The sequence below is a fragment of the Rutidosis leptorrhynchoides genome, chromosome 11 (assembly GCF_046630445.1).
Source record: "Rutidosis leptorrhynchoides isolate AG116_Rl617_1_P2 chromosome 11, CSIRO_AGI_Rlap_v1, whole genome shotgun sequence".
NCBI lineage: Eukaryota > Viridiplantae > Streptophyta > Magnoliopsida > Asterales > Asteraceae > Rutidosis > Rutidosis leptorrhynchoides.
In genome coordinates, this window is record NC_092343.1 from 293265388 (window position 1) to 293290596 (window position 25209).

The following is a 25209-nucleotide window of genomic DNA, read 5'->3' on the forward strand; positions in this document are numbered from 1 at the left end:
CCATTTGGGTCATCCAAACCCAAATAACACCCATTTACATATTATTAAAGTGTTCTAGTACTTTAACTAACCAATTAAGCTTATAAACATGATTTAGTACTTTGAAAACCCTAATTGGTCATCTTTGAGTCTACATGACCCAAATTCACCCAAAACCCTCAAATTACTAGCAAATGGGTTTTATGAGTATCATTAACCCAAACCATAACCCTTAATGTAATTAAAGTAAGAAATTAGGTTTTATAACTTACCAACACAATCACCACGTAGCTATCGACTAGATGAACGACTTTAGAACTCGCACTAAGACTCGATTCGACCTCCTTCACCCTTTAATGAAGCTTTCTCACTCAAGAAATGCACTCTCTCTCTCTAGGATTTAATTGGAGAAGATAAGGTTGTTGTGAAAGGAGTAAATGAGCTCATAAAACTGATCTAATGCATTAAATCCGGCTCCAAAGTGAATTTACCAAAATGCCCTCAAAATATCTATTTTAAGAGAAGAAGGGAATCTGTCGCAGAAATATGGCGCAGCGCGCCACCAGGCCGCGCGGCGAGCGACACCTCCAGTTCAGCTTCTTTCTTGCTTTTAAATATATACAACAAAACCCCGTTTCAAGTATCGTACATTATACTTATATACACTACAAATATTCAGGTCTTACAACTCTCCCCCACTTATTCGGATTTCGTCCTCGAAATCCAAGCCGCATGACACGAGGGAAGATAAACCAACACGAACTCTTCGGGTTCCTAAGTGAACTCAGAACCTTTACTCTACCGCCATTGAACCTTAAAAGTTCTCACCTCTTTATTCCTCAACATTTTCACCTTCTCGTCAAGGATAGCAATCGGTTCCTCGACATATTCTAAATTGTTGTTTAGCTCGATTTCGTCTAATGGCATCCATGAAGAATCATCCGCAAGACACTTACGGAGGTGGGAAACATGGAATGTATTATGGATCCCCGCAAGCTCTTCGGGTAATTCCAATCGATATGCAACTTCACCAACACGAGCTAAAACCTTGAATGGCCCAATAAACCGAGGAGCTAACTTTCCCCATTTTCGAAATCGAATAATACCCTTCCATGGCAAAACCTTAAGTATCACCATATCGCCTTCTTGGAACTCAATCAATCGCCTACGTCTATCGGCATACGACTTTTGCCTATCTTGAGCCTTCTTCAAATGTTCCCAAATCAAATCGATCTTGCTATTAGTCTCTAAAACCAAATCGGTACTCCCGATCTCTCTTTGACCCACTTCTCCCCAACAAATGGGAGTTCGACACCTACGCCCATAGAGCATCTCATAAGGTGGCATCCCGATACTAGTATGATAACTATTATTGTACGAGAATTCCACCAAAGGCAAGTGCTCATCCCAACTACCACTAAAATCAATAATGCACGCCCGTAACATATCTTCCAAGGTTTGATTCGTACGTTCGGTTTGACCGTCCGTTTGAGGATGGTACGCCGTGCTCAACTTCAATTGTGTACCCATATCTTCATGAAACTTCTCCCAAAATTGAGATGTGAAACAGGTATCTCGATCCGAAATAATAGATATAGGAACGCCGTGTTGAGAGATGACTTCCTTGATAAACAACTTAGCCAAAGTCTCCGACGATATTGCTTCTTTAATGGGAAGAAACAACGCACTTTTCGTCAAACGATCAACTATAACCCAAATCGAATCAAATTGGGTTCTCGCCGTCTTAGGTAACTTTGTAATGAAATCCATGGTAATGTGCTCCCATTTCCATTTCGGGATTTCTAACGGTTGCAACTTACCATACGGCTTTTGGTGCTCGGCCTTAACTTGAAAACAAGTGACACATTGCTCAACGTATTTCACAACATCCAGTTTCATACCCGGCCACCAATAATCTTTCTTCAAGTCATGATACATTTTAGTCGCGCCCGAATGAATGGAATATTTTGACTTATGTGCTTCATCAAGTAGCACCCGTCGGTAATCACCTATCTTAGGCACCCACACCCTTCCTTGAAAGGACAACAAACCACGCGGCCCATAGTAATAAACTCCGATTGGCCCACGATTCGTTCCGTATGCTTGTTGTGAACGTAAGCCTCTATTTGAATCTCACCAAGATTCTCAAGAAAATCGTTGGTAATAATCAAACGTAACGATCCTACTTTTATCGCCGGATGTTGACTCTTTCGACTCAATGCGTCCGTGACAACGTTCGCCTTACCCGGATGATAAAGTATCTCACAATCATAGTCTTTCACCACATCCATCCACCTACGTTGACGATAATTCAAATCTCGTTGAGTAAAGAGGTGTTTCAAGTTCTTATGATCCGAATAAATCGTACATTTGACACCATACAAGTAGTGGCGCCAAATTTTCAACGCATGTACAACCGCCGCCATCTCAAGATCCTGAGTCGGGTACCTCGTTTCGTGTTCCTTTAATTGTCGAGAGGCATAAGCGATGACTTTACCCCTTTGCATAAGAACACACCCGAGCCCGTTTAGAGAAGCATCACAATAAACCACCATGTCTTCAACACCTTCCGGCAACACTAACACCGGAGCTTGACACAACTTCTCTTTTAACAATTGAAAAGCAATTTCTTGCTCGTTCTCCCAATTAAACTTAGCATTCTTCCTCGTCAATTTCGTTAATGGAGAAGCAATCTTAGAAAAGTCTTGGATAAACCGACGATAATAACCGGCTAATCCGAGAAAACTTCGGATCTCCGTAGGCGTAGTCGGTCGTCCCCAACTTTTCACCGTCTCGATCTTCCCCGGATCTAGTTGAATACCGTCTTTGTTCACAATATGACCAAGGAATTGGACTTCCCTTAGCCAAAATTCACATTTGGAGAACTTTGCATACAACTTCTCTTTTCGTAACGTCTTCAATACTTCACGCAAATGACGTTCATGTTTGTTCATACTTTTCGAGTAGACTAGTATGTCGTCAATGAACACAATTACCGACTTGTCCAACATAGGTTGGCACACTCGGTTCATAAGATCCATGAATGCCGCCGGTGCATTAGTAAGACCAAAAGGCATAACCACGAACTCAAAATGCCCATAACGCGTTCGAAAAGCCGTTTTCTCATTATCTTCCTCACGGACCAGCATTTGGTGATAGCCGGACCGTAGGTCAATTTTAGAGAAATACGTCGCACCTTGGAGTTGGTCAAACAAATCGTCAATCCGAGGCAATGGATAACGATTCTTGATCGTCACTTTGTTCAACTCCCGGTAATCGATGCACATCCGCATACTACCATCCTTCTTCTTTACAAACAAGACCGGAGCGCCCCATGGCGAAGCACTCGGTCGAATGAAACCCTTTTCGAGCAACTCTTGGATTTGGTTTAACAACTCTTGCATTTTCATTGGCGCTAATCGATAAGGAGTTTTAGCAATGGGGGTAGCCCCCAGAACCAACTCAATGCGAAATTCAACTTGTCTTTCCGCCGGAACACCCGGTACCTCATCCGGAAAAACATCTTCAAACTCATTAACCACCGGAATTTCTCGAATGGGTGGCGGTTCATTATGAGTATCAAAAACATGAGCGAGAAAAGCCATGTCACCGGTAACAACGGAACGACGTGCCCGTGCAAAAGTGCATATCGGCACCGGCCTTCTTCGCTTATCACCATGGATAATCAACTCTCCCCCACTTGGGGTCTTCACACGAATAAACTTATCATGGCATGCAATAGCGGCTCTATAACGATCGAGCCAATCCATACCAACGACAATATCAAAATCGCCCAAGGTCATTGGAATGAGATCGATTTTAAAGGTTTCGGCACCGAAAACAACATCACAATTTTTACACACATCAATCACTAGCACCGTCTTGCCGTCCGCTATTTCGACTTCTACCGGACGACTTAACTTAGCTAACGGTCTATCAAGTTTAGGCACAAATTTAGGAGACACAAATGACAAATTTGCACCGCTATCAAATAGAATCCTTGCCGGATTAGAGTTAACCATGAAAGTACCTGAGACAACTTCGTTCGATTGTTTAGCTTCATCATTGGTCATCAAGTTGTTCTAACCCCTAGCCGTACCCACCACCTTCTCCAAATGCTTAACATTATCGTTTCGCAAATCGGGACACTCCGGCTTCTTATGCCCCTCTTTACCGCAATTAAAACAAGTGATTTTGTTTCCGGAAGATGGTTTCGGACACTCACGAGCCATATGACCCGGTTGCCAACAATTGTAACACGTATAAGAAAACCCGCCGGTAGTGCCCTTCTTCGCACTATTGACACTTTCGGCCCCCCTCTTGCTCTTGCTCTTGTTCTTCTTCCTTGAGGCGTTAGAGTAACTAGAACCTTCAAACTTTCTTTTGGAAAATGTGAAGTCGCTTTTTCTTGGAACCTCCGGCTCAAAACCCCGAGCCAACTCAAATAATTCATCAAAAGACTTAGCCATACCCCGACTAATCTTACCCTTGTACTCATCATTCAAAGTGCGGTAGAAATCCTTCATTAGCTTGTGATCATCCCTGACATACTCCGGGCAAAAACGAGTCTTTGCCAAGAAGGTAGACTTGAGAATAACCAAGTCCATTGAACCTTGTTGCAAATGGTGCAACTCGTCCCGAATTCTATCGAGATCGGAAGAAGTTCGGTATTCTTTGAAAAACTCTTTCTTAAACTCCTCCCACGTCAAGCCCATACATTGTTCTTCGCCATACAAGTTGATTTTATCGTCCCACCACAACTTAGCTTCTTCACGTAACATGCTAGAACCATACCTCGTCTTCTTTTCGGGAGGACATTCCGCGGTACGGAAAGCTCCCTCAATATCGGAGATCCAACATGTACTTTTTAAAGGATCCTGAACCCCATTAAACATCGGGGGTTGAGCATCCTTGAAGTTATTGTTGTGGAAGTCCCACCTTCCTTCACCTCCTTCACCTCGAGGGTGGATGTTTCTAGATTCAAATGCCTCTTCTATCGCGGCACTCAAGCGTTCATTGATTAGATCGGTTATTTGCTCATCAACCGAATCTTGGAAGACCTTTCGGACGTCCGTAAGAAAACTCGCTTTTAACCTTTTAAAGACGGCCTCAACCTTAGCCGAAAACTCGGCGTCCTCGCTCGTACCTCCGTTATCATGTTGGGTGTCGTGTCCATTTCGCATCTTCATTCTATAAAAGCGGAAAAGATTAAACGTCGAAACAAAACACATGACACATGTGAATACACATACCCCACACTATCCCATCTCGCTCAACAATCGTCATACATTGCTCGTTTGACACGATTTACACTCGTAATAATGGTAGCTAGTCATTACTACGCGAGCACGTCGCGTTAACTCGCTAGTACAACGTCCATCTCGCTTGATAATTGCTAAACACAACACAAACAATTAGTACATGATTAGTTCACATAAACCTATGCACTAACCAAACCCGATCCGATCCAAAGTCTTATAAGTCCCGCATAACGCACACACAAAAGTCTAAGTCTAGGCACCTATCTCAAGTCACCTAAATCCCTTAGACCATGCTCTGATACCACTTGTAACAACCCAAACCAACCCACGACAAAACCGCGTAAAAACACGAAATAAAAAAAAAATCTGTTGCAGCATCCAGCGCGGTGCGCCAAAACTGGCTGTCCCCGGAGTTTTAAATGCGAAAAAGATCGACTAGTTCCCGACACTTTTAGGCGAAACGCTTTTAACCACACATTCAAATATGTAAAACTAACACGATTCAAACATAAAAATGAGTTTTACAAAGCGAGGCCCACACGACCCAAAATACAAGTTTAATACAATTTAAGAGTTTCGACCACCAAAAAGTTTAACTTCCAAACTACGCAATGAGCATGGCGTTTAGGATTAAACTACCCAAATATCAGTCAAACTCCCAAAAGCTACTAAGTCCAAAAGCGTCCCTAGCAACAAGCAGGATCTCTAATCCAAAGTGATGCCCTTACCCTTGTCCACAACTGAACCTATAAAAATGGTAAACAATGAGAGGGTAAGCAAAGCTTAGTGAATGCAATAATTATACGAGTACATATATAATTATACCAACTTGCATACACTTACACATATACCGCAAACACGCTAGCATACACAATTAGTTTATCGTCACAATTACAAGCTATAACTTCCAATAACCGAGCTAGCACAATAAGAGCATATATAATACGTACAAGATATAATATGCATACGCTACAACACAAATAACCATGGTTAACCAATAGTACAAGGGAACGGCGCTCGCGAAAACGTCATCGGTGTTCATAACATCCGTTAGGGCACTTAACACCTCGCACCACTAACCCCTAGGGTGGCACCTTAACACCTCGGCACATCACCCCGAGTGGCATCTTAACACCTCGATGCATCACTCATTAATTTACGGAGTGGTGTCTTAACACCTCGACACTACACTCCTAGGTGGCATCTTAACACCTCGATACTACACCCGAGTGGCATCTTAACACCTCGATGCTACACTCTTCACGTGAAACATGGTGTCTTAGCACCTCAACACTACACATTTCACGCTACAACAAATAGATACATTATATACCTACGCATATAATTATTCCACTCACCTCAAAGTCTTGTGAAAAGATACCCGAGCTTGCGAAACCTCAAAGTAACGTACCTATCACATTATACATATAATCAATTGCAAACTCAAGTCGGTCAACCAATTCTTTCACCATTCTAAGGCCATTTGACCCGAAGTGCAATTCCGACCCATTTTGCACCATTAACCCTAATAATGGGTCAACTTTACCAAAAACCCTAATTCTAGCCAATTACGGTCTCATTTCACTTTTAAACATAAAGTTAACTCATTATAACACTTGCAAGACCACTTAGGTCATTAAAGACCCATTTGACCCATTTCAAGGTCAACACACCCATTTGGGTCATTCAAACACAAATAACACCCATTTACATATTATTAAAGTGTTCTAGTACTTTAACTAACCAATTAAGCTTATAAACATGATTTAGTACTTTGAAAACCCTAATTGGTCATCTTTGAGTCTACATGACCCAAATTCACCCAAAACCCCCCAAATTACTAGCAAATGGGTTTTATGAGTATCATTAACCCAAACCCTAACCCTTAATGTAATTAAAGTAAGAAATTGGGTTTTATAACTTACCAACACAATCACCACGTAGCTATCAACTAGATGAATGACTTTGGAACTCGCACTAAGACTCGATTCGACCTCCTTCACCCTTTAATGGAGCTTTCTCACTCAAGAAATGCACTCTCTCTCTAGGATTTAATTGGAGAAGATAAGGTTATTGTGAAAGGAGTAAATGAGCTCCCAAAACTGATCTAAGGCATTAAATTCGGCCCCAAAGTGAATTTACCAAAACGCCCTCAAAATATCTATTTTAAGAGAAGAAGGGAATCTGTCGCAGACAGATGGCGCGGCGAGCCACCAGGCCGCGCGGCGCGCGACACCTCCAGTTCAGCTTCTTTCTTGCTTTTAAATATATACAACAAAACCCCGTTTCAAGTATCGTACATTACACTTATATACACTACAAATATTCGGGTCTTACAGATCTCAAGCTAGTAAGCTTGCATCTTTTGTTTCATGAAACACAAGTCACAAATCTAAACTACAACAAACAAAAGAAGATCATAAAGTAACAAACTTTGATCTTATCTCAGTTTTTGTAGAAACATCAAGCTAGTAAGCTTGTATTTCAAACTTTCTTGAAGATCCATAAAGTGAAGTGTTGGATCTTCAAGTTACATGAAGATCATAAACATGAGTTTTGATCTTAAAACACAAATAAAGAGATCTTAAGTAAATAAACTTAGATCTCACATAAGTAAGGAAGATTAGAAGCTAAAAAGCTTTAATCCTTCATATTCTTGCATTTTTCAAAACAAAATTTGAATCTACAAGAGTTATGAAGATTCAAATTACAAAACATGAATCTTTGATGATGATGGTGATAGATCACGAAAAAGAAGAAGCAAAAGAAGGAAAGAAACCAAAAACACTTACAATTTTGAGAGAAAACTTTAGAGTGAGAAATTAGAGAGAAATGTGTGTGTTTGAAATGAAATGCAAATGAGAGAATGAGCCTTTAAATACAAAATAAAGTGAGAGTGGGTGTGGTGGTGGTGGTCGACGGTTTGGGGGAAAGGGGGACCATTTTGGCCTCATGTGGTGGTGGCATGGTGTGGTCCATGGTGGTGGTACAAAAGCATGTTGGAATGTTGGGTGGCATGCAACAAATGACAAGGATTAGTACATAAGCATGCACACTACTTGTCTCATTATTTCATGAGCTTAATTATAATTACATGGGCTAATTAACCCATTACTAGCCCACTGAAGTTGAGTAGGTTGGGCCATGGTAGTCCATTAAGGTGTTAAGCTCAATAAGGTAACTAGTAAGCCCAAGTAAACACTTAAGCATAATTAAGGGACCATAAAACTAAGTAATTGCCATTAGTAAGTAACAATTACTTTTCGTAGCCATAATATCCCATTCATGGCAAAAGTTTATCGTGTGCTAAGTTCGTATCTCGTTTAAAGCGATAGGTGACACTAACGGTCATAAAAGCAATCAAGGATCATGTAAAGTAACCAAGTACTTAAAAATACGTTGTAAGGCATTAACGAAAGTAATTAACATAAATTAATGATCTCAGAATATAATCTAACCCAGTACGCACAAATACGCAGTTTCGTGAAAGAAATAAACATAAATAAAAGTCAAAAAAGTCGGGTCGTTACATACAGCTTACAACAACCGTCGTGCTTCAGCATGCACGTACGAAGTTTATATGCTTGGTGACTACACTAGCATGGTCTAAGACCGACAATGTACTATGGGCCTAGTTAGATGTTTCACTACGAAAGTGTCCTCAGTCAGAATCCAAGGCTCAGTAGACTTACTATAACTGGTGTGCCTCAGTCAAACTTATGTTGTATCCGATAGACTTCTCTTACCAATGGGTGACACAGATAGTGTACTCTGAATTGGGGTTCGCGAATTCCCAATAACATATCCGATAACTGTGTTCTATTAGTTGTAAAAGCGATTGACTTGTATGCATAATCGGAAAGCATCTCGACAATATACATAAACCATAATATTATTTTTGCATTATAACTAACTACATCATAGCATCTACTAAAGATAACTTATATCGGGAAAAAAGTCACGTTTTTACCCCCTAAAACAATAAAGATTAAAACTTTGTTGGCAAAATTATCGCTTTTTCGGTTGATTTTGTAGATTAAGTAATTACAAAGGCGATGCAAAAAGAATCAATTAAAACGGAGCTAAAATGAAGATTCTAGAGTGAAAACGGTGAAAGACAAGAAATCAAGTTACGATCTAGTGAATCAAGGCTGACCAGCACACCATACGGCTTGCCATACCGCCTGCCACTATGGATACGGCCTGCCAGATACGTGCCAACACAAGGCCCACCATGCGACCTGCCTTACATACGGCCTGCCAAATACGCATCACCATACGGCCTGCCATACGGCCTGCCAGGCGTATTTGGCAGAATTCCAAGTCTATTTAAAGGGGCCTTCTCCATTTATTCCAACACACACTCAACTTGCAATTCAATTTATATTTTCAATATTTTAGTTAGTTTTTAGTAGTAGTTAGCTTAGCTTTTATTTTCCGGAGGATATCCCGGCGAGTCCCTGCGATCCCGGGCAGATTAGTTCGGCTTTTTCAGGTTTTTATCCAAAACGCTTGTCTTTTGTATTAAACATGTATTCTTACTCTTTATGTTTAATAATGTGTTCCGATATTGCCATGATAGCTTAATTTATCTGTATGTTGCGATGATAGAAGTTTGGGTTAGCGTAATTATATTAATATAGTACGATTACTGTTATAATACTGAACTAGGAAGTCTGATAGATTTGTATGCTAGCATCTTAAGGATTGACCAACTTAGGTTGTGATCAGGACTTGTCCACCTATATGAAATTAGCCCTTCATAGGATTAAGACCCCTGGTTATACTGTATCTGAAGATTCTATGAACTCGGTATGGCCGGAGTTCCCGAGAGGCATCTAATGCACTTTTAGGACACGAAACCTAGGAATTGAGACATGAATGACCTAGTATGCCTATTGACTGTTCCGAAGAGACCTCTTAGGAGCTGTTAAGATCTAGTTAGTGCCTTTACTGAATGACCCAAGCCTATTGCATGTTCTTGTCTGATTGTTGCCCTAGGTCTTAGTCATATCAACTGTTTAGGTACTTATTAGGTTTCTATCTGCTTTACTATCAGTATATTAACTGTAATGCTGTATAATGTTTTGATTCATTGTGATCTCACTAGTATGATGAAATGGTTGTTAGTTTTCGTTCAAGGTTTTGCCAACTTAAACCGACGAACTCCTTCCGTTTGTGATCAGTGTTCAATCAACACGGCACGTTGTTATTCAGTTATCTAAACTGATAACGAGGGTTAGGATTAGAGCTTAACTTACTAATAAACCTAGTACTCTACTAAGGATAACCTCCGAGGTACTGTTACACTTCAGTTATATGACCAAGTGACATACTTCTCACTGCTCAAAGAGAACTCCGAGAGTTTAGAGATAAGTAGGTCTGTGTAATTGGCTCATCCAACTAGATCAACATCAATCCAAGCATAGTCTTAACATAAGCATAATTACCTTTCCCTAACCCAATACTGATATTTTGGTCAACATTTCCCTGATCTACATACTCCGGATATCCTTCCACTTTATTTACTTTTCTGCATTTATGTAACGACCCGAATTTTTCCGATCGTTTTACACTTATAAGATTAATATTTACATAAATTAAACCTTACCAACATGATAAGCAATCTAAATTGTTGAGATTTATGATTTTGAAAAGAGTTTTACATAACGTTTGACCGTCCAATTTGACCGATGATATCACGAACTATATAACATACGATAATTATACGTTTGTGTATATATATGTATTTATATATATTTAACATGATCTAAGGATGTTTAACATCTCATTGAGTACTAATAACAATGAGTTATAAGTATATTTTGAAACTACTAACTTAAGTTTTCAAAACGATAACCATACGTAACGTTCTTTGACATAAATACTTATAACCTATAATACTTATACGTGTATCGTATAGATATGTATTTTATCACTTTTAAAGGGCTTACATACATAAAATAATATAAGTATATTTACAAAAGATAGCTATATTTGAATCCTTGTTCCGTTTCCTCAAAGATTTCTACACGTATATTTAGGGTATATGTAACCGTATGGCACACAGTTTCTAGAAGTATTTACTATTGGTATATACCAATAGAAATCTTCAATTATTTGTGTAATATGTCATTCATGACATAATAAATTTTAACTTATCTTAGATATTTTCACTAAAAACCAAATTTTCAAGCCTATAAATAAGTACCATTTTTAACTCATTTTTACACATTCATTTTCCAAATTTTACTTTCAATTTTCACACACACTTGCAAGAACTCTCTCAAGTTTTATTTTACTACTTCTTTCCAGCAACTTTACATTTTAAACTTGAGGTAAAAACTCTACTTCAACTCTTGTTCAATTCATATATTTATAGCTATCTATATAAGAGTTTATAAACTAGAACATAGTTTGAATGATTTCAAACTTGTTCGCAAACTAAATAGATCCTTCTAACTTAACTTTTAAAACACTTCAAGACCTGTAATATATCATAATGATATGCTAACTTAACAAGATACAACTTTTTTTTACAAAGAACACCTTAAAACTGAATCTACGTTGTTGGAGTGTAACCGGGGGCTGTTTTGGGTTGGATAATTAAAAACTATCTTGAACTTTGAATTAGAAGTTCATGTTCTGGAAAAATGATATTTCTTATGGCTATGTTAACACATAAAAATTTCATTGTTTAATTCAAAGTATAAGTATTTTTAGAAAAATGATCATTAAATATTGTTTTTATGACAAAAATGTTTACTTTCATAAGATTCACCTAGAGTTTGGACTATAACCTGTGATTCCGAATGTAAACCAAGGTATTTACAGTTCATATTCTTAAATTTTGACTCGATCCAAGGAGGTGGCAAGTTGAATCAACAAAAACGGAGTTGTAACGAAGAAACTACGACTAAAATAAGATCGGGTATCCAAAGCTTGTTTAAAAACGAAAATAATTGGAGAAAAATTAAATAAATCATATTTTTCCTAATTAATATGATATTTCATATATATTTACTCATGATTTAATTTTTTGTATTTCAAGACCACCAGTAAACAACACGAGAAGATTAATCATAAGACCTCATGTACGTACGCAACACGTCACTTGACAACACCGGTACTTTATGTACGCAACACGTCATTTGACAACACGGTACCGTGGGTCAAGATTAATTCCGATCAACATGAATACGATGGGGTCTTTATTTATTTCATTAAGCATCTAATTGTGCACTACTAACATCAGACTGCTAACTACGGACTAAGAAATTATAAAAAGTATTAAAAGGATTAAAAGTATATATATGAAACGTTTATTTCTTAAAAAGGAAAATATATTGATATATTACATATGGTTAGGTTCGTGATATCAATCGGAGACCAAGTCTTGTTTATTATCTTCAAGACCAAAGTGAGTATATAGTCCCACTTTTAAACTCTAAATATTTCGGGATGAGAATACATGCATTGTATGATTTACGTTATAGACACAAGTGATCAAAAATATGAATTCTATGTGGGTTGTGTTATTGGCATACTTCCCTGTAACTTGGTAACTATAATTACATGGGCCAGTGTAAACGCGAATCCTGTTGATAGATCTATCGGGCTTGACAACCCCAACCGGGCTGGACGACCAGTTTTTAACGGTTGCACAGTACTTCGTGGCGGATGACTACAGCTTGTTTAATTACTGTGTAGTTGATGTTATATGAAAGGGAATATGCGACGATGATTTGTAGTTAAGTATGGTTACCAAGGGCTCAACCACTTAGAATATTTTTATGTTTATAAATATGAAATCTTGTGGTCTATATTATTCGCTGCCGGCATTAAACCTATATCTCACCAACTTTATGTTGACGTTTTAAGCATGTCTATTCTCAGGTGATAACTAAAAGCTTCTGCTGCATCATGTTGAACTTAAGCAAGATTTGGAGTTCGCATATTTGTGTCAAAAATAAAACTGCATATCGGAAGATTTGTAATGTAAAATATGTTGGAAATCGTGTTGTCGTTATTACATGTAAAGTTTGTAAGGCTAAGATTATCGCTAGGCAGTAATCATTATTATGTTGTTTAAACCTTGGTTTTTAAATAAAAGTTATGGTTTGTATTGTAAAAACGAATGCAGTTTTTGAAAAACGTCGCATATAGAGGTCAATACCTCGCAATGAAATCATATGTTATTGTATTCGTCCTTTTGGTTATGGTCGGGTCCTCTCATGTGGTATCAGAGCGGTGGTCTTAGCGAACCAGGTTTACATTAGTGTGTCTAATTGATAAGTCATTAGGATGTATTAGTAAGTCTGGACTTTGACCGTGTCGGATTCTAAAAACTATTGCTTATCATTGTTGGTTAAAAATTGATATGTAAATATTATGAGGTACTAACTTGCTAGTTGTTGTGTGATAGATATCCGGCTCAGAACTTATTATCATATTCAGCGACTCCGAACCCGATTCCCCATATGGTATTACAGTCATTAATTTATCCGATGACGAAAACGACACCTTTGGGGAAGACTCACAATATCCGGATGAACCAACTATAGAGGAACTGAAAAGTGAACCGGAGGAGGAAGAAAAACATGAAATTACAAAAGATGAGATCAAAATAGGAAAGAAACGAAAGGCTAATGAATTAGAAAACCCAAATCCCGAGATTAGTGAGGATGTTGTGGCACCAACTTCACTGGACACTACCACCCCTATCCCCGCTATTCCTATTAGTGCTATCCCGACATCTAGTTCTTCGGCCCCTCAGCCAAAACGTAGGGAGACAGCTAGGATTCGCGTTGGGGGATTCCCTGAACATAAACATTTTGGGATATAGGCTGAATGATGCACTGTTGTTTAAAAACCATGGGATCAAATAACATTTTGTATAATATTACTAGTGTGGTTTGCTTAATGTTGATGTAAGATAAGCTTATGTAAAATAGTGGAGTGTGAAATGCAATAATTTTCCATGGTTAAGTATTATTTGGATGGTAGTAATTGATTTTCGTACTAAGCTATTAAGTATGAACTTTAACGGGTAGGTACTACCCCAGATATGATTATAAAACGCTAATAAGAAGAAAAAGCTTTTATAATAATAACTGGTTCATATTATTAATAAGATGCGATGTACTGTAAATACATACTACATCTAAATATTCCATGCGAATAATTATTTTTTTTTCATTCTTATAGAAGAAAATGGCGCGAGTGAACCGAATGACGGAACAAGAAGTCGAGGAACTCATAAATCAACGAGTTAACGACAGAATGTTACGGGTCGAGGCTGCAAGAGCTGCTGCAGTTAACCCAAATCCTCGTGTAGGATGCACTTACAAGACTTTTCAAGGATGCAAGCCTTCATCATTCAGTGGAAAAGAAGGACCAATCGATTTAACTCGGTGGATCGAAAAGATGGAGTCTGTGTTTAAAATCAGTGGTTGTGTTGAGAAGGACATGACTAAGTATGCATCGTGCACTTTACAAGATAGTGCACTCACGTGGTGGAAAAACTATGTGAAGGCTGTGGGAGGAGATGTAGCTTATGATACTCCATGGGAAGAATTCAAAACAATGCTAATCAACGAGTATTGTCCAAGAAATGAAGTTAGGAAATTGGAAGCTGAATTATGAAGTCTGAAAGTTGTTGGTACTGAACTCACCAATTACAATCAGCGATTCATGGAATTAGCTTTACTATTTCCTGAATTGGTACCAACCGAAGAACGGAAGATTGAATTGTACAAAGATGGTTTGCCCAGAAACGTCAAGGCAAATGTTACAGCCTCAAAACCTAAGGCTATTCATGAAGCCATTACTATGGAAAATGAATTAATGGATCAGGTTATTCTGGATAAGAATACCGATGTTAAGACATCAGAAAACAAAAGAAAGTGGGAAGGTAATCGTGATCGGGGTCACCATCAACAATCCAACAAGAAACCAGAAATGGTACAAGGTGCGGGTAGTGGGACCAATGCAAGATACGTAAGACAACCACCTTATTGTAATAGGTGTTACAAACATCACACAGGCTTTTGCAGTATTGTGTGTGACAACTGCCACCGAAAAGGTCATCACGCTAAGGATTGTAGGATTTCTGTCGTAAGAGATACTAAAACTCCTGCCACCAACGCAAATAGAACTGCGTTAGCCAACGTTATTTGTTATGGATGTGGAAAACCAGGACATATCAAGACTTATTGCCCGAATGCGGAAAAGAAGGATGAACCTGCTCGTGGAAGGGTGTTTAATGTCAATACTAGAGCCGCACGAGAAGACCCGAAGTTGGTTACGGGTACGTTTTCTGTTAATAATTTAACAGCATCTATTATATTCGATACAGGTGCCGATAAAAGTTACATGAATAAAGACTTTTACACTAAGTTAAATTGCTCATCAATACCATTGGATTCTATGTACTTAATTGAATTAGCTAATGGTAAGTTATTGAGAGCCGATAAAGTCTGTCGTGAATGTAAAATAGAGATAGCCGGAGAAACATTTAAGATCGATTTGATACATGTTGAATTGGGAAGTTTTGATATAATTGTCGGCATGGATTGGATGTCCAAAGTAGGAGTCGAAGTTGTGTGTGCTGAAAAGGCAATTCGCATTCCTCGAAAAGATAAATCAATGATAATGATTTACGGAGATAAAGGTAACTCAAATCTAAATCTCATTAGCTGTTTGAAAGCTCGAAGGTGCTTAGAAAAGGGATGTTATGCCATCCTAGCACATGTAAAGAGAGTTGAAGAAAAGGAGAAGAATATTAACGATGTAAAGGTAGTAAGAGACTTTCCTGATGTATTTCCGGAGGAATTACCGGGATTACCTCCTTTTAGGTCTGTAGAATTTCAAATAGATCTTGTACCAGGAGCTGCACCGGTTGCTCGTGCCCCATATAGACTTGCACCGTCCGAGTTAAAAGAACTTCAGAGTCAGTTAAAAGAATTATTGCACCGTGGATTCATACGACCAAGTACTTCACCGTGGGGAGCTCCAATCTTATTTGTTAAGAAGAAAGATGGATCTTTTAGGATGTGTATAGATTATCGTGAATTAAATAAGTTAACTATCAAGAATCGGTATCCATTACCGAGAATTGATGACTTATTTGATCAATTGTAAGGATCATGTATTTACTCAAAAATCGACTTAAGATCGGGCTATCATCAATTACGTGTCAAAGAAGAAGACATTCCGAAAACAGCTTTTCGAACACGTTATGGTCATTACGAATTTTTAGTCATGCCGTTTGGATTGACAAATGCGCCAGCTGTATTTATGGACCTCATGAATCGAGTTTGTAGTCCGTATTTAGATAAGTTTGTTATCGTTTTCATTGACGATATTCTTATCTATTCCAAAAGTGAACAAGAGCATGAACAACACTTAAGGTTAATATTAGAGCTGTTAAGAAAAGAACAACTATACGCCAAATTTTCTAAGTGTGCTTTTTGGTTGAAAGAAGTGCAATTTCTTGGTCATGTTGTTAGTAGCAAGGGAATTCAGGTTGATCCAACTAAAATTGAGGCCATCGAAAAATGGGAAAGTCCTAAGACACCAACGCAGATACGCCAATTTTTGGGTTTAGCTGGTTATTATAGAAGATTTATTCAAGATTTCTCCCGAATAGCTAAGCCGTTGACAGCGTTAACGCAAAAAGGGAAGAAGTATGAATGGACTTCTGAGCAGGAGAATGCATTTCAATTACTGAAGAAGAAGTTGACTACAGCGCCTATTTTATCGTTACCAGAAGGGAACGAGGATTTTGAGATATATTGTGACGCTTCGCGACAAGGTTTTGGTTGCGTCCTTATGCAACGAAAGAAGGTTATAGCATACGCATCTCGACAATTGAAGATTCACGAGCGGAATTATACGACGCATAATCTAGAATTGGGAGCAGTAGTGTTTGCATTAAATATATGGAGACACTACTTATATGGAGTTAAATGCACTATGTTTACGGATCATAAAAGCCTTCAGCATATTTTTGATCAGAAACAGCTAAATATGAGACAACGTAGGTGGGTTGAGTTGATAAACGACTATGATTGTGAGATTCGCTATCATCCCGGGAAGGCGAACGTGGTGGCCGACGCTTTAAGCAGAAAGGAACGGGAACCAATTCGAGTACGAGCAATGAACATAAAAATTCTCATGAATCTTAACTCACAAATCAAAGAGGCTCAACGAGAAGCTCTCACTAAGGAAAACATAGGCAATGAAGTAATGAAGAAGTATGAGAAGCAACTCGTTATACGGGAAGACGGAATTCGATATTTCGCAAACCGTATTTGGGTACCGAAGTTGGGTGGATTAAGAAAGTTAATATTGAATGAGGCACATAAGACAAGATATTCGATACATCCTGGAGTTGGAAAGATGTATCAAGATCTTAAGACACATTATTGGTGGCCTAATCTGAAGACAGACGTTGCAACATATGTTGGGGAATGTTTAACTTGTTCCAAAGTCAAAGCAGAACACCAGAAGCCGTCAGGGTTACTTCAACAACCAGAAATCCCAGAATGAAAATGGGATGGTATTACCATGGATTTCATCACAAAGTTACCTAAGACTGCTTGGGGTTATGACACCATTTGGGTAATAGTTGATCGTCTCACCAAATCTGCACATTTCTTGCCTATAAAGGAAACGGATAGAATGGAGAAACTATTACGATTGTATATAAAGGAAATTGTTTCAAGGCATGGAATACCTATTTCTATTATATCCGATCGTGATAGTAGATTTACATCAAAGTTCTGGCAATCACTACAGGAGGCCATAGGAACTCGTTTGGATATGAGCACCGCATATCATCCACAAACTGACGGGCAAAGTGAAAGAACAATTCAGACTCTTGAAGACATGTTCAGGGCATGTGTGATCGATTTTGGAAACGGATGGGATAAGTATCTACCATTAGCAGAATTCTCGTATAATAACAGTTATCATGCGAGTATTAAAGCTGCACCATTTGAAGCACTGTATGGAAGGAAGTGTAGATCCCCTATCTGTTGGAATGAAGTAGGAGATCGACAATTAACTGGTCCCGAGATCATACATGAAACTACTGAGAAGATAGTACAAATTAAGGAGAAATTGAAAACAGCCCGTAGTCGCCAAAAGAGCTACGCCGATGTTCGAAGGAAACCGTTAGAGTTTCAGATCGGTGACATGATTATGCTAAAGGTGTCACCTTGTAAAGGTGTAATACGTTTCGGTAAAAGGGGTAAACTGAACCCAAGGTATGTAGGTCCATTCAAGATCATTGAACGTATTGGACCGGTAGCTTATCGACTCGAGTTACCACAACAACTCGCCGGAGTACATAATACATTTCATGTCTCAAATCTTAAGAAATGTCTTGCAAAGGAAGATCTCACCATTCCTCTTGAAGAAATCCAAGTCAACGAGAAACTGCAATTTATAGAAGAACCAGTCGAAATTATGGACCGTGAGGTTAAACGGCTTAAGCAGAGCAACATACCAATCGTTAAGGTTCATTGGAATGCTCGAAGGGGTCCCGAGTTTACTTGGGAACGAGAGGATCAAATGAAACAAAAGTACCCACATCTGTTTTCCGATGACGCATAATAGGTACAATTTTAAAATTTCGGTACGAAATTTATTTAACGGGTAGGTAATGTAACGACCCGGATTTTTCCGATCGTTTTACACTTATAAGATTAATATTTACATAAATTAAACCTTACCAACATGATAAGCAATCTAAATTGTTGAGATTTTTGATTTTGAAAAGAGTTTTACATAACGTCTGACAGTCCAATTTGACCGATGATATCACGAACTATATAACATACGATAATTATACGTTTGTGTATATATATGTATTTATATATATTTAACATGATCTAAGGATGTTTAACATCTCATTGAGTACTAATAACAATGAGTTATAAGTATATTTTGAAACTACTAACTTAAGTTTTCAAAACGATAACCATACGTAACGTTCTTTGACATAAATACTTATAACCTATAATACTTATACGTGTATCGTATAGATATGTATTTTATCACTTTTAAAGGGCTTACATACATAAAATAATATAAGTATATTTACAAAAGATAGCTATATTTGAATCCTCGTTCCGTTTTCTCAAAGATTTCTACACGTATATTTAGGGTATATGTAACCGTATGGCACACAGTTTCTAGAAGTATTTACTATTGTTATATACCAATAGAAATCTTCAATTATTTGTGTAATATGTCATTCATGACATAATAAATTTTAACTTATCTTAGATATTTTCACTAAAAACCAAATTTTCAAGCCTATAAATAAGCACCATTTTTAACTCATTTTTACACATTCATTTTCCAAATTTTACTTTCAATTTTCACACACACTTGCAAGAACTCTCTCAAGTTTTATTTTACTACTTCTTTCTAGCAACTTTACATTTTAAACTTGAGGTAAAAACTCTACTTCAACTCTTGTTCAATTCATATATTTATAGCTATCTATATAAGAGTTTATAAACTAGAACATAGTTTGAATGATTTCAAACTTGTTCGCAAACTAAATAGATCCTTCTAACTTAACTTTTAAAACACTTCAAGACCTGTAATATATCATAATGATATGCTAACTTAACAAGATACAACTTGTTTTTACAAAGAACACCTTAAAACTGAATCTACGTTGTTGGAGTGTAACCGGGGGCTGTTTTGGGTTGGATAATTAAAAACTATCTTGAACTTTGAATTAGAAGTTCATGTTCTGGAAAAATGATATTTCTTATGACTATGTTAACACATAAGAATTTCATTGTTTAATTCAAAGTATAAGTATTTTTAGAAAAATGATCATTAAATATTGTTTTTATGACAAAAATGTTTACTTTCATAAGATTCACCTAGAGTTTGGACTATAACCTGTGATTCCGAATGTAAACCAAGGTATTTACAGTTCATATTCTTAAATTTTGACTCGATCCAAGGAGGTGGCAAGTTGAATCAACAAAAACGGAGTTGTAACGAAGAAACTACGACTAAAATAAGATCGGGTATCCAAAGCTTGTTTAACAACGAAAATAATTGGAGAAAAATTAAATAAATCATATCTTTCCTAATTAATATGATATTTCATATATATTTACTCATGATTTAATTTTACGTATTTCAAGACCACCAGTAAACAACACGAGAAGATTAATCATAAGACCTCATGTACGTACGCAACACGTCACTTGACAACACCGGTACTTTATGTACGCAACACGTCATTTGACAACACGGTACCGTGGGTCAAGATTAATTCCGATCAACATGAATACGATGGGGTCTTTATTTATTTCATTAAGCATCTAATTATGGACTACTAACATCAGACTGCTAACTACGGACTAAGAAATTATAAAGAGTATTAAAAGGATTAAAAGTATATATATGAAACGTTTATTTCTTAAAAAGGAAAATATATTGATATATTACATATGGTTAGGTTCGTGATATCAATCGGAGACCAAGTCGTGTTTATTATCTTCAAGACCAAAGTGAGTATATAGTCCCACTTTTAAACTCTAAATATTTCGGGATGAGAATACATGCATTGTATGATTTACGTTATAGACACAAGTGATCAAAAATATGAATTCTATGTGGGTTGTGTTATTGGCATACTTCCCTGTAACTTGGTAACTATAATTACATGGGCCAGTGTAAACGCGAATCCTGTTGATAGATCTATCGGGCTTGACAACCCCAACCGGGCTGGACGACCAGTTTTTAATGGTTGCACAGTACTTCGTGGCGGATGACTACAGCTTGTTTAATTACTGTGTAGTTGATGTTATATGAAAGGGAATATGCGACGATGATTTGTAGTTAAGTATGGTTACCAAGGGCTCAACCACTTAGAATATTTTTATGTTTATAAATATGAAATCTTGTGGTCTATATTATTCGCTGCCGGCATTAAACCTATATCTCACCAACTTTATGTTGACGTTTTAAGCATGTCTATTCTCAGGTGATAACTAAAAGCTTCCGCTGCATCATGTTGAACTTAAGCAAGATTTGGAGTTCGCATATTTGTGTCAAAAATAAAACTGCATATCGGAAGATTTGTAATGTAAAATATGTTGGAAATCGTGTTGTCGTTATTACATGTAAAGTTTGTAAGGCTAAGATTATCGCTAGGCAGTAATCATTATTATGTTGTTTAAACCTTAGTTTTTAAATAAATGTTATGGTTTGTATTGTAAAAACGAATGCAGTTTTTGAAAAACGTCGCATATAGAGGTCAATACCTCGCAATGAAATCATATGTTATTGTATTCGTCCTTTTGGTTAAGGTCGGGTCCTCTCAATTTAGGACCTTTAGCTAAAATCAACTACTATCTTTTATCCAGGTAATTTAACTAAAAGACAAGTATCCCCTTGATCTTCAATTCGTTAATCAGCATAAAATTCGACACTAGGTTAACTTACACCTTCTACACCTTAGAAAGTAAAAGTAAATTTAGGCCCCGCAAAATATAAATAAACGAAGACATTGTGTGCTACCGAATCGGACATCCTGCGACCTAACGACACCGCAGAAATAAAACCGTCCGTTAGTGGCACATCAATAACTACTCACTAATCATGGCAACAATATCACAAATCATAATAATGAAAGACATTATATAAAGACAAAGGATACAAGTACCAGTAGATTAAACGAGTTCCGAATACAAAAATGACAACTTCAAACTCCAAACTGCTCCTATAACCGAATAAAAGGGAAATACCATTCATAATATAACATAAACATAAAACTTAACATAACCTTTCAACCCTAAGGTTTCATATACTTGTCAGATCCGATTTAAAACATACCATAAACACAACTTACTAGAGGTGACCTAATAATTATGTCTAAGCTAACAACTACCATAGACATACGCATATGCCTAAGCTCACATTAATCATAAAACATATATACATAGACGCACAAGGTGTCTAAGCTACATTCATACCATAGACACAGTCATTAGGCGAACCTTGTGATTATGTCTAAGCTATTCAACAACCATAGACTCCACTACTGGGCAAGCCTAGCAGTAGCATCTAAGCTAACAAACTATTGATGTTAGTCATTAGCCTCTTGAACGGATGCAATCCGGGGGCACTAAGTCACCCTTGACCCGCCCAAATTTCCCCTATAAACTCACCTTGTTCTAGTGCACTTCCTTGACCACTTCTAATTTCCTTCACTTGATTAGCACCTAACAAAGATAAATGCTAAACTCGTTATTTTCATATTCTACTTCATGACATAACATTATAACTAGGTTGATTCCCAATATTCAACCTAATTCACCCATTCATTTATAACATTTAATATTCTTAACTTTCACCTTAAGCCTAACTTTTTTAGTTCCATATCAACAATTACTAATTACTTACATGTAACATCCCGTTTCCCGTACATATCTAAAGGTACCTACTTATTCATTAGTACGCTTATAACTCGTTCGTTTATGTGATTAAATGAGTTGAAGTGTTAGTTTATGTGTAAATGTATATATATGTATATATATATATATATATATATATATATATATATATATATATATATATATATATATATATATATATACTTGAGAATGTATGCATGTATAATTTTATACATGGGTTTTGATAGCGTTAAGTCTTGTGAGACAAAAAGATGAAGTTTAGACCTATATCGGAAGCGAGAACGAAGCGAAAAAGTCGAGTAAATCGATTATTGGTTTAGTGTTGTACGAGTTATATGCTTTGTTATGCTAGCTTGTGTGGTCGAAGGTTTGATTTATACTTGTGATAGTATGATTATTTATATTGCTAGCATGTATGCGGTAAATGCGTAAGTGATTGCAAGTAAGTAGGTTGTATATGTAATCGTATAATTGTTGCGCTCACTAAGCATTAGCTTACCCCTCTCGTTGTTTATCTTTTTAGATGCAGGTTTCGAGAAGGGAAAAGGGGTTGTTGGGCACTAGGTGTCCCTTGATGATGCTTGATGAAGCTTTTTGGAAGTCGACCTAGAGTTTTGGGTAGTTTAGCCCCAAACCATGCTCGAAGTGTTGTTTGGATTAAAACTATCTTTTTTGAATGGGTCGAACTTGTATTGCGTTGTTAAGGGCTTTCGCGACGTTTGTAAACATTTAACTTGTGATATCGTTTTAAATGGGTTATATGTAACCGTTTAATTGGGCGCTAATGGTTTATTATTTAAAAAAAAAATTTGCCGTATTGATTACGGGTTGGGTTGTTTCATTACATCATTTTCTCAAGATATAAATCTTTCTATTACATTACAAAAAAATAATAAATAAATATAAACTTTTCTTTCTTTCAAGCTTGGCGTGCATAAACTTATTTAAATCCTCAATCGTAGTTATAAATCATCATTTTCATACAAGAATTGTTCTAGCTCAAGTTTATGTATAATTTATATCATACAAATCATACAATATGAAATTAACTTCCATAAAGCATAAAGCATGAACTTCATGATAAATCATGATCTAAACACACTTAAGCATACATCTAACCCAATTTCAAGCATAAAATTCATACCTTAAGCTTTGAGAGTTTAGGAACCCTAATTGCACACAAGAGGAAGAAATTTGAGATTTCTCAGCTTCTATGAGAGTCTACACACACTTAATTACTTGAATTTGTGGTTACATAAGATTTAATCTTTCAATTTTTGAAGGATTTTCTCTCCTTGCTTTGTTCTTAGTCGACACCTAACACACACACAAACACTTTCTGACTTTTGAAAACTGATACATGTTTCTATTGTTTTTCTAATTAAATTGATAAAAACTTTTGCCTTTTAGCACTCCTCACCAAAACTATGTTATGGGAGGTCCTTATTTAACTTTGCATACAAAGTTTTTGGTAATATTTAAATAACGACTTTAAACATTTTCATTTCTTTCACTAGAAAATTACTAAAATATAACAAATAAATTTTTTTAATTCTTATAAAATATTATCTTAAAATTTTGGGATTTCACAATATATGTGTGTGTATATGTATATCATATGGAAGATAGTAATAAATGAAATAAAATTAAGAAAAATATTTATGCATAAGATGGTAAACATATAAAAAAAATATATGATATTAAAACATAAGAAAAGCTGTGGATATTTAAGAAAAAATCGAGTATATACATCATTATATTAAATTAAAGAAAAAAAAGTATATATGTATATTATAATTCTAGTTCTCCGGGCATTTCTATCAAAAGTCATGTCCTCGGTCAATAAAAACACTCTCATGTAGAGCTTCGGTCTATCCTCTCACCTACGTCTAGATCTACCCTTCTCCTAACGTGTGATGACCCGAAAATTTTTGACTTATTTAAACCAATTCTCTATACGATTTATTATTTTAACACGCTAAACAAAGTCTGTTAGATTGAGTCTCAAAATTTTAGAACTGTTTCATATATACAATTACCTTTGATTACTCTCGACGATTCATGAACAATTATATGTATGTATATATATATGTACAAGTAAAAACGACTTTCCTACAGTAAAACCCTATTTGCTACAGTAAAACACTATTTGCTACAGTAAACCACTATTTGCTACAGTAAAACACTATTTGCTACAGTGAAACCGTATTTTGCTACAGTGCTACAGTGAAAAACGACTTTGCTACAGTAAACACTATTTGCTACATTAAACACTATTTGCTACAGTAAACACTATTTGTTGCTGTAAAACACTATGAGCCTAGGTCTGCTGGTTCTGAGAGATCACAAGCTGGTACTGATTCTACTGATATTGATCAGCAACCTTCTGTTGCTGCTCACTCATCTGAACCAGCTGATGATCAAGATGCTGTGTGTTCTACAACCAGCTATTTGATGAACCAGCATCCGATTGAGCAGATTATTTGCTACAGTAAAACACTATTTGCTACAGT